General features: G+C 35.8%; 1 protein-coding gene across 12 annotated transcripts in view; it reads left to right on the top strand.

The window, feature by feature from the left end:
• The window catches only part of Lrriq1 (leucine-rich repeats and IQ motif containing 1), a 191999-nt gene that overhangs the window by 115484 nt on the left and 64057 nt on the right, over positions 1–12458 (top strand). The gene's annotated exons all lie outside the window — the stretch shown is intronic.

The following is a 12458-nucleotide window of genomic DNA, read 5'->3' as shown; positions in this document are numbered from 1 at the left end:
AACTTAATTTGTTTTACCAATATATTCTAAAACAAATAAACAAATAATATGTACCACATAAAGTCCCCAGTAAAAAAGCAAAGTTATTTTTTAAAAATTGGAATGAATTAGCCCTTAAAACTTAGGTCCTGGAGATACACTTAGCTGTTTAGTCCATGACCACATTCATTGAAATGCTGCCTTGACACTGTTACTGTGCATGGGAATTAGAATGGAGAATTAGTAAATGAAGTAAACACAGATTTTGGGTGATGGAATTGTCTATTATGGTAAATATTATCTCAGTCTATGAAAACAACTGAATAGCGTTCTGTGGAAGAAAAGTAAAGAAAATCCAATAGGACACTAGTGCAAAGGTTTAGGGAAGAAATGGCCATTGGAGAAGAATTGGAAGGTTGAATGAAAGTACAGAAAGGCAAGTTACAGTTGTGTAACACGAGTGATCTGATTAATGACGTGGTCCTTAGAAGTGGGTGTTGGTGAGGCCACTCAAGAAACTAAAATAAACACAGTAGAGGCAGGACAAAGTTTGAAGTACAACTAGATAACACGGCAGGGGGCAAGGCAATGCTAACCCAATTTTTGCAGTATACCTTGAGAATTTCACTTCCTGTATTCCAAAACCAAAAGGCATTATAAGATTTTAAGCAAAAAAAAAATTGAAATAATCAGTTTTCTATCAAGTTATTTGGGGGGGCATCTGGTGAGGACTAAGTGAGATGGTGCTATCAGTTACAAGTTTATGGCAGATGGAGATGTTACCGTAGAACTCAGAGAGAAGAGGCATGGAGATGAGGCAGGTCTGTTCACCTTGCCTGTATCTACTGAAGAAAACTGCAGTATGTCAGTCATGGTGCATGCATGGTGTAAGGTCATCACTTGGCATAGTATACAGTTATCACTATGGAGAGTGGTTGTTTTATATGTCATTATCACCTACAAATTTTTCGATAACATTACTTCTCAGTAAGCGATGCTCCATTTAGTGATACCCTTTATAGTGGTAAATAATCTTTCCTGTCCATGACTGGGTATTTGTCTTTGCTTCAGATTTTGAACATTTACAGTCCTATAACAAAAACAAAACAAAACAAATTAAACTCAGGAACTTACAAAGCAAAGATGTTTATTCAAATCAAGTCGGTTGTCGGAGATTGAGTTAGATGTGTCCTCACCTGTTCAGCTTCCCCTGAGACCCTCCTGACAGATGGTAGCATGGTCTAGTGGGAGGTGTGTGAAGATAAGAACTTACAGAGACTGAGGGCATCCAAAGTGGGAAATGGCCAATTCTCCTTTTTTGTAACAACCAACTCCTGGAGAATTAATCAATTCTAAAAGAAAAGCATAAATCCGTCCATATGTTCTCCTCAACAACTCAGCGACATCCAGCTTCGTACTATGTCCCTCCTTAATGGTTCCACCACAAGGAACTTTGTGATACTTGGGACCTGACCCTCACAGGGTAATTCCATGGGAGACAGTCCTTACAATACAATATAAAGATTCTATGTGGGGATCTTTTCAGGGAGGCAATTCTTTCCCAAAACGTGTGGTCATAGGTGATGACAACCACATCTCCGGCAGTCATCCTCCCTTTAACATTTCTACATAATTTCAAGCCTGACATTTGTACTGTGAAGTGTCTTTCCATACTCCACACCTAATTGATTCATTGTATTACACTTTGTTAAAGGGATCGTTGATCATTCATTTACTTTTTCTTACAATATTAAGTCATTCCTCATTTTTTAAGCCTCATATCTTAAATCTAAGAACTGCCCTTCACATCCCTTTGTTTTGAAATAGCCCATTTTCATTCCAAAATTTACAATCTGTCTTGCAAAAAGCTATTATCCACAGTTCTACTGCTATGTTCTTCTAAACCATAATTCTTGTTTTATTATCTCCATGTTCCTTTCTTTGTTTCCTTTTAGCCAGGGTATCGTTATGTAACCTACTCTGACTTTGTATAATCTTCCTGCCTCAGCCTTTCCTGTGATAGGATCAAAAGCCAGCCTACCTGCTGTACCATAATCTTGCCTGCCGCTGTCAGTGAACATTGCTTTCAGCCCCGTCATTCCCTCTAGTTAAAATCCCAAGTCTTCAGGAGGCTACGCCCTTGCTTTCCTGTTTTGTAAACTACCTTTCCATTTTGACTTTATAACATTCTTCCTCATCCCCAAAATAGATTCTGGGACTATCAAACTTCAACATTTCTCCAGATATTAATAAACTTATTGTACATATATGATTTATATAGGCTATAACAACATAAACATATATAAATTTAGTTCTCATCCTCATTCTTTCATACCATTGCTTTCTTTTTTTTTAATTAGGTATTTTCTTCATTTACATTTCCAATGCTATCCCAAAACTCCCCCTTACCCTCCCCCCTACTCCCCTACCCACCCACTCCCACTTCTTGGCCCTGGCCTTCCCCTGAACTGAGGCATATAAAGTTTGCAAGACCAAGCGACCTCTCTTCGCAATGATGGCCAACTAGGCCATCTTCTGCTACATATGCAGCTAGAGACAAGAGCTCTGGGGGTACTGGTTAGTTCATATTGTTGTTCCACCTATAGGGTTGCAGACCCCTTTAGCTCCTTGGTTACTTTCTCTAGCTCCTCCATTGGGGGCATGCCATTGCTTTTATCTGCAATGCCCTTCTCAACTTTCCACTGTCAATTGTACTTACTCTTCATGATTCAAATGCGTATCATTTTATCTCTCAGTCATTCCTAATTCTCTCAGGCCCCACTCTTGTTTCCCCACTACCCTGTGACTACATGTTATTATCTGTCTCGTCCAGATGATTAGTCATTTCAAAGTCGGGGGTTAAATGTAGGTCACATGTCATTTCCTCCATTCCTTAGAAATCCACTAACCAGTACTGGATTCATCTATACTAAAGAACTGTTTAGTGGATTAAACTGCATTTCTGACTTCAAAAAAAAAAATGGTTCCTTATAAGCACTCCTCCTGTCAATTGCTATTCCTCAAACTCAGATGCTTGCCTGTTCCAGCTAAAGCTTCTACATTCAGTGTTCATATTCAAGGTGTCCATTGTACTGCCCCACCACCCTGAGATCTATTTAGCAAACTTCTCAATTCATTCAATGATATCCTCGTAGAGCCTAACCAACTGTGAGGGTGTTGAGCTTAAAACTTTAGTACAGATATCATTCCTTTGTCTTCAAGATTTCATCAGTTTTAGGGTTTCATAAAATTCCAAATTATCAGAAAGAATAAAATTAAGCATATAGTCATATGCAGCTAGAGTGTAGCAGAAGATGGCCTAGTCAGCCATCATTGGAAAGAGAGGCCCCTTGGTCTTGCAAACTTTATATGCCCCAGAATAGGGGAACGCCAGGGCCAAGAACTGGGAGTGGGTGGGTAGGGGAGCAGGGTGAGGGGAGAGTATAGGGGAATTTTGGGATAGCATTTGAAATGTAAATGAAGAAAATATCTAATTAAAAATTTTTAAAAAGAAAGAAAAACAAAACAAACAAAAAACAAAAAACAAACAAATAAACACCCCCACCTTTTAAAATCATTTATATAATAAATATGAGCTCTGTGTTGTATATTTAATAAAATTAATCAACCACCCCCCAAAAGCCTGTAGTCATTATGTGTCCCATCTGTCAGAAAAAGCTAAAAGATTAATGTATTCCTATAGAGATCTCATGTTAGCTTTGGGAAAATTCAAGACCCTGTGTTTTATCTTAAAGCTTCACTCTCATCTACAAGATATATCAACAACCTGATTTTAAGTGGTTAAAAAAATAATAAAACAGTACCTAACAGTTCAAAACTTGGGCTGTGGACTCAGACCTCTTAGATTGAAGTCTCACCTCTGTTCTTCAGGATTCCTGTGTCTGCTAGTTTTAAACTAGGTAAACTTTAGAGAAGTGATGCATAATTCAGAGCTTAGAAAACAAATACACATAAAATACTGGAACCGCATTTAACTCTTGCCAATTTCAAAACCAGTAGCCACTTGTAACAAAATTATATTTACATTTAATTCTATTAGAGTAACTGGGTACATTTTGGTACATTTCATATTGAATATAGTTTGCATAGGTAGGTGGTTGTGCGGCGAGACATTTATTATTCTGCATAGTGAATTATTTTTGAAAGTAAAGGAATTTTCCAGGTTGTGGCAAGTGTGTAAATTGCTGAATCCAGTCAGTGATCCGTTCTTCTTAAATTTTTACCTGGATTAATTTAATAAGGTGCCTTAATCCAGATTTTTCAAGGTGATGTCAATCAGTCAATCAGCCACACCTCTGGCATTAACCTGCCGCCCCAGTCTATATGCTGTCCCTGGCTATTTCTTCTCCTTGCCCTATACAAGGTCCTGAACTTAGGTAGCCCACTGAAGCATGAACTAAAGAACAACTTGATATCTCTAAACATTCCAGCAATAAATCTAATTACAAAAATTAACTTAGGTTTTATCCTTCACCTAGCGATTAAATTTGTTGATTCAGATATTGATATATGTTTTATAAAGACAAAATTTGCATTGCCATTTTATTCAAGCGCAGAGAAAACTTAACACTTCTAGAATTCCTCAGTACATAGAGTGAATTAATTTTCTTTTATTCTTATGATTTTAGAATTTTAAAACATCTTAAAGATATTTATTAGTATGAGAAATAATCACTGAGAATTGCCTAAGAATATCTGCTGTGTTTCTTATAACTGTGACTATAAGCTTTGTATGAGAATATTTCTCTTTAATGGAAAAGATTATGTGAAATACTCTTTGGATATATATTAAATGGATTTCTATGATAAGTTTTTAAACTTAATTTTAAGAAATTTAAAAAACAAAGCTATATTTAATATTTGGATAGAATTTTTATCATAAGCCAAATGCTAAATCCAAGTTTCAAGAAACTTTAAACAATATGAATAAATAAACGTCAAGCTTATATCCAAATGGAGTTTTATTTGTGGTGGTGTGCAAAATTGAATTCCCCAGCTCAGATTGTGCCATTCTTCCTCAGTCTTCACAGATACGCATTTGCTCATATTACTATCTGACAAAATACATTTATTTCTTAGTATGTAATGTTAAATTAGAATTTACACATTTTCCTATGATACAGTTCTTCAAGTATAAGAATAGTTCTTATAATGTTATAAATACAATATTAGTTGCTGTTTGCTGACAGTTAATATATTTGAAATACTTTAATGTATAAAATACTTTAAAAATATTTATGACTATTTTAGTAAGAATCACTGGTCCTAATACATCCTCAAAAGGCTGTATTGACCTCATCTTTTGTAATGCTTCTTTTTAAAAAAAGAAACTTGTTTTAAAAAGCAATAGCCATGTTTTAAAAATTCGTGTAATCATCTTGAAATTTAAAAGCCCCCACACCAAGCATGGCATCAAGCACCTGACTTACTCATCTCACTGATAAGAAGAAAACTCGGAGACCAAAAACAATGACTGGCTTGGCTGGTATAGCACATGGAGAATAGACTCTTTATAGGTTTTCATTGACTATTAACTGAAATTGTGTGTGCCAAGATTTAGGTTAGTTGAAACCCCCTACAAACTGAGCTTACGGAAAGAGAAACTGATCCTTCTGACATTGTGTCTTTTAGGACATCACAAGAATGCGTCCCCTCCTCCTTTAACAAGTAAGATCAGTATCTTGAGATGCAGTGAAATGTTTCTTTTCTTTCTTTCTTTTTTTAAATCTATAGTACAGGAGAAAAATCTTTCTTAAAATTCAAAATCCTATAGCTAATGTGAGCAAACACAATCAAGCCCCGCACACTGAAATATTTTCTCATTTTTAAGGGAATTAATGGCTCCCCACCAGCCCTTTAACATGTAAAACGAGTAAGTTACTTGTGTCCAGTACATCCAAAAAAGAGCCAGGATAAAATAAACATAAGGGGTTGGATATCTTGGAAAAAATCTGTCATGGGTTTGGGTTAATCATCTCCAGAAGAAATTCAACTTGATGCCTGAAACGTAAGACTTCTTGGAGAAAGCAGAAAGGCCCGAGGCAGTGTTGATCTGAGAGTGCTCTCCATGGGTCAGATCTGCTCTGCTGGTAGAGTGCAAACCCAGTTCACAACCACGGCCTCTGAAAAGCTGTAAAAGACTTCAGGGGCCTTCGAGTGCACACACTTCAGCTACGGTTACAGACTTTTAGTGGCCTGGTTTCTTATTATAAAATAAAACTTAAAAATAAAATCTGTACTTAATTTTCCAACCTTCTGTCTGTCAGTGGTAGGGCTTCTGGCCTCCACTTTTGTGGAGCAAAGCATCGCGGCTGATTTTTAATTTCAGGCAGGTTAGGTAGATGGATTTGTGGATACGTCACACCTTTGTTTCATGTGGTCTTCAGGTTCGTAAGTCCTGCCCCGTAGGCGTGTCGATGTTTAGAAATGAGTGGGTTCCGTCAACACTTTGGGTTGGTTGCCTTCCTTCCCTGCCTGTATAGGTTTAAAATACTTTTTAAAGCGATGAGATTTCATTGTATCAAAACCCCGAGACATTTGGTTACTGGTTCAAAAAAATGATTTTTATTTATCAATAGTGATTCGAACTTAAGGGAAATTGACTAGTACGGAGTAATTCTTTTTAAATATTTATTTTCCATCCCCCTCAACTTCATCCCATCTCCCCTTTTTCAAAATTTCCTTGAAATAGTATCAAGCGGATATAAAAACAGAAGAGAAGTTACCATGTGCATGCCGTTAGCCATACATGCGCAGGAAAAATCATCCTGCCTGATTATACTGTACTTTTCACTCCGCACAGAGTTTGAAAACCACTGAGAAGAAATACAGCATAAAGAGATAATTTTATTTCCTTTTGTATTTTTGCACCGCCATTTTATTGCTCAAGTCTACCAAAAAGAGTCCAACTTAGTATTGTTAATTAAACTATCCCTGCCAGTTCCAGAGGCCGTTTGTTCTGTACACCTATGAGGCTTTTGCTGACAGTCTTATGTTCTGCTAATACTACATTTTTCTTAATTTTGCAGTAATTGTAGAGGTGTAGGCTGCCTAGATCTAGGAAAGAATTTCCAACCTTTTCCGTGGAGAAGTCAATCACTTGAATGAATAGGGTCCACTGAGGACTATTTGAAATGCTGAAGCATTTCAAATCCTTTTTCATTTGACCACTGGGTGACCTGATAACTATTTCCTGTCCCTCCATAAGGTTGTGACCCAGGTCTAAGAGTGCGAAACCCAGATAATTTTAGAAACAAATCAAACACCATAGAATTAGAGAAGGGTGTTTCACCAAATTCTTTCTTTCAAAAAAACAAAGAAATTATTTCTTAAATACAAGGGTATAAAAATAATGTGAGCTACCTCTAAGTGTGTATTGTATTTAAAATTGTTGGGGCACTGGTCCTCTTGTTCCTGAGGATTTAAAAATCAACAGGTATTTCTAAAATATGAATTTAAGTCAAATTTCTCATTACCCTTCTATTAAAGTAATTCAGAGTATAAAATTTAAAATGCCCTCTACATGACAATAGTGCTATTATAATTACTCATCATTATACTCACAAATAAGTTATATTAAAATAAGCTAATTTTATATAGATATACACACATGTATGTGTGTAGTCTTATTTCTCTGATAGCATTAGTACCTATGGAAAGACAGAAGGTGAACAAAGAGAGAAGCTTGTCGCTGCCCCACAGCAGGCAGGAATGTGTCTAATCACCTTCCGAGTTGTTAAAATACCTTAGACAATTGAATTAAGGGAAGGAAGACTTTTACAAGTGCATTTTGCTGATCTGAAAATGTAATTGACCATGGTTTGCTTTGATAACTTTTTTTTTGCTTTTCCATAACTTGGATGTGAAATATAATGTTATGAAATGTTAATTGTTTTAATGAGGTCAAGAAGTGTTTCCTTAAAATAACAGTTTTATGTTTAACATAGGGTTGATATTTTTCTTCCTTGTATAGATAATGAAGTCATAGATCAAAAATATAATAGAACTAAATTCCTTAAAGTATGATTTGAAAAATGCACGTATTGAAAGATGTCACTGAAATTGACATTTACAATAAGCTGTGTAAACTGAAATGTATACTTTTGACAATGAGCACATACTTACCAGACAACAAATTCTCAATTCCCCCCTCTGGCACATTCTAAAGAATGCTTTAAAAATAGACAACTACTCACTATAAAGATGACTAATGTGTTCTCGACAGTAACATGGCACATTACACCCAATATTCACAGTTTGGTAATACACTAACTGAAAAGTTATGAAAAAATAAAGATTTTCCCTCAGTTTAGTTGACTGCTGCTTTCACAATCTGAAATTATGATTTAAGATATCATAATTTGGTTTGTGGTGAGCTTTATTTGGAACTATTGTGGGGAGCTGTGTGCATCTATTTTCTGCTTAAAGTGTAAATTTAAAGACATCCAAAAAGAAGATAGAAATCATTATTAAATATAACTATTCATCAAGTGACTTGATCAGTTTTTAAACAAATGAAATGCCCTAGAATATAATCTTTCTCAAGCATTACTTGTGGAAACTACATATAAAAATAAGAATACATATTCAAAATAATAAGCATAACTTTAGATATTAAAACTATATAAAAAATGAAAACTGTAGCACAATGTGGGTGCTTTAAATATTACTATCAACTTAAAATATATTGTCTAGTGGTTCAAAAATAATAGGAATAATTCATAAATTGAATTTTTAGGAAATTATAAGCATATTATGCAACATAAGTCTCATATAAAATTAAAGAGAAGTATATTCTGCTTATCTTTGTTATTTAACTTATATAATATTTCAACAACTTTACAGATATCTTTTCTACGTACTAAATAATACTTATAAATTTTATAGATTTTTAAAATTTTTTTTAAATTTTAGTTGCTTATTAGTAAAACACACCATATGATACATGAATTTTGAACTTTTTCAATTGTGCAGACAATTACTTTCTTATTATTTTAAGTATAATGTAATTAAGTGTAATACACTAAAATGTTGGGTTTAAATCATGTATATTCTGTTACTGTGACAGAATTTTAAAAATACATTTTAGAACAAATAACCTTGACACAATTAAGTGACAGAAAGAGACATTGAAATTAAATGTTTTGTTTGGTTGTGGGAGTTCAGGTTAGACAACAGAAATTTTGGATGCATCTACCTGATCAAAACAAAGTTTCAGTTGTAAGATTTAAAAAAAAAAAACTGTGAGGGATTAAAGCAAGAAAGTAAATCTTAAATACCAGGAAAAGAACTCAGATGTAACCTATAGATGACCTGGACCTGTTTGTTCAGATGACTGTTCTAAAACTATACAGGGGGTATTCCCACTTAACACAATTACTCGCTGCAAGCCTTGACCTCAGTGACTGTCATGAGCCACTCTGAATTGGCCCATTCTGTGATATGGTGACATTGCTTCTGTTGCCTCGATTGTGACCTCTGATTGCACGGTACCCTTGAGAGTTCCCCATAACAAGCGTAACTCCTAGTTTTTAGCCAGGAAGGCTGCTCAGGCTGCCTCGATTTGTGCAAATTACATGTGCTACCTCTCCTGCCATGGTATACCAGTGTTATTCCCCATACATCTGTTGGAGAACTTTCATAGCAACATTCAATATTAATGAATTATATAGTGATTGCTTTCTCACTTTTTATTCTTTCTTAGAGAATATTCATTTGCTATCCAAAAGGTTTGCTGGCTTTAGAATATTTAAAATTTTATATTTTTAAAAAACAATTTCTTACCTTTTTGTTGTTGTTGTTGTTTGACTCAGAGAAATCTGCCTTTACATTCCATTGCCAAGTCCCTTAATCAGATCACGTCGAGGTAATAAAGTTGGTGCCAAGGGACAGGATGGCATCAGTTCATGAAAATGGTTAGTAAAGACAAATACAGAGCTGGCTTTCAGCCTCATCACTATCATTATGGGCAAGTCACTCCATCTTTAGACTCTATTTTACCCCCAAGTCAAGTTTACTATTTAGAATTTTGTTAGACTGAAATGAAATGAACACAATGTAGCAAACCTGGTACAGCTTTCAACAATAAGTTTGTTTTGGGGGTGGTGTTACTTTGTTTTCTTTTTTTTTTTTTGAGAATTTCATACTTGAGACCATCTTTTACATCACTTGTATTCTTCCTTTTCCCCTCCATCTTCTCTTGTGTTCTTCCACTCCTCAAATCCATGACCCTTCCTCTTTAATTATCACACACACACACACACACACACACACACACACACACACACACACACATTTTGTAAAGTCCATTGTTACTCATATATGTATGCTAAATTTATAGCTGACCATTTGGAACTAGGCGGCCTATTTATTATCCTTCACTCCATAGCCACTAAGTATCTGTAGCCCTATATCTGGTAGGACTTAGGTTTTGCTCCACCCATATTGCCATGACTTATTGGTAGTGTCACTGGATGGATCTTGTTTAGGCAACCGTATTGTCAGGATTCCATGGATCTTGCTTTCTTGTCTCACATAGAAAACACTATCTCACAGCAGATTTTCTGAGCCTGTGGAGTTTACAGTCTTTCTGCCCTGTCTTCCACAATGTTTCCCGAGCCTCCCATGTCATCGCAGCTGTGTTGTAGAAGTGTACATTGAAGCTGGATACACCACAGTCATTTATTCGTTCTACTTTGGCCAAGCTGAGATTTTCCATAATAGTGTCTGTCTGTTGTAAAAATAAGTTTCTTTAATGATAAATGAGTGTTACACTTATCTGTGATTATAAGGATACACTTTTGGATTGAAGTTAGATATCAAACTGGTTTTGGAAAATGACCCTAGTAGGTTATTATCTAGTGTTCATGACCTCACCATGGATGTGGGGTAGCTTTATAGTACCACGGCATGACTTCTTTTCCTCCTACTGAAAGGACATGAAGTCCATTCAGGAGATTGTTGCTTGGCTCCAAGATGTAACCACTACTGTCGCACCCTCCGGACTTCTTGCTCTGATGGTCACTATTTTGGTTCATAGTTTTTACAGCTGGGTGGGATTATCAGTTGTATCTTATGCATGTCACCTTCGGATTCTATAGAGTTTGTTCTCAAATCATGAGAAGTGTCTGTAGTCACGTGTCCAAAAGGTGCATCTACCACATTTTAGTGTACTTGTATATGTGTTTGTTTGTTTTATTTCATTTTATGTCTCTCATAGCGGAAAAAGTGTCTGTAACCTGCACATTGGTAGGTACCAGACCTTTCTCAAATCCCTCTAATGACTGCTTGAATAAAGGTTGTTCCATACTAAACAATCTAAAATAATGATGCATATAATTTTATTTATAGTTTAACTGAACACAGTGATCAGGGTTATTTGGAACCATCGGTCTGTTCATCTTGTATTTTATGGGTTTACATGTAGTTTAGTTATGTGACGTCAAAGTGTAAGCGAGCATTTGGCTGGAGTACTTAGCAAGTATCCCCATGTTCAGATTTAGTGATTGTCCATCGGTTAATGGTCTTTGAAATTTATGTTTTAGCACAAAGTTCTTTTTTTCACATAAAATGTTTTCAGAAATTCAAAGTAGTGTAAAGCAACGATGATTTAGAGATTTAGAGCAGTGGTTCTTCATCTGTGGGTTCCGACCCCTGGGAGAGTCACGTGACCTTGGGAGAGTCATAGGGTGTGCCTAAGACCATAGAAAGCAGACATATTCGTATTATGATTCACAACTGTAGCAGAATTACATTTATGAAGTAGAAAAGACATAGTTTTATGGTTGGGAGTCACCACAGCATGAAGGTCTGTATTAAAGGGTTAAGAAGGTTGAGAACCACTGGTCTAGGAAGTAGATCTGATCAGTTAGTTACCTTCTGTAATAGACACTAGGCTCCATTTGCAAAAGTTTCTGTGGCTTCACATAGCACAATGAATAATAAGTGTAATTTGACAAAAAAATGGCCCCACTTCCATATCTTTTCATTTGTTACTCCTAGGACTAACATATCTTTGGTGCTTATCTATTGTGCTAAATTTTCTGTGTAGTATGTGTTAAGTAATTATTTTTCATATCCTGCTTAAAGTTTAGGACTCTGTAGTGTCATAACTATACTTTATTGAGGAGCTAGAGAAAGTACCCAAAGAGCTTGGGAGGCTCTGCAACCCTATAGGTGGAACAACAATATGAACTAACCAATACCCCCAGAGCTCATGTCTCTAGCTGCATATGTATCAGAAGATGGCCTAGTCGGCCATCAGTGGAAAGAGAGACCCATTGGTCTTGCAAACTTTATATGCCTCAGTACAGGGGAACACCAGGGCCAAGAAGTGGGAGGCGGTTAGGGGAGGGAGGTTAGGGTATGGGGGACTTTTGGGGTAACATTGGAAATGTAAATGAAGAAAATACCTAATAAAAAGAAAAAAAAAGAAAAAAGAAAAATTCCTGCTATATAGT

This window comes from Mus musculus, chromosome 10, assembly GCF_000001635.26.
Source record: "Mus musculus strain C57BL/6J chromosome 10, GRCm38.p6 C57BL/6J".
NCBI classification, from domain to species: Eukaryota; Metazoa; Chordata; class Mammalia; order Rodentia; family Muridae; genus Mus; species Mus musculus.
Note: the sequence above shows the minus strand (reverse complement) of the source record. Positions and strands in the feature narration are given on the sequence as shown.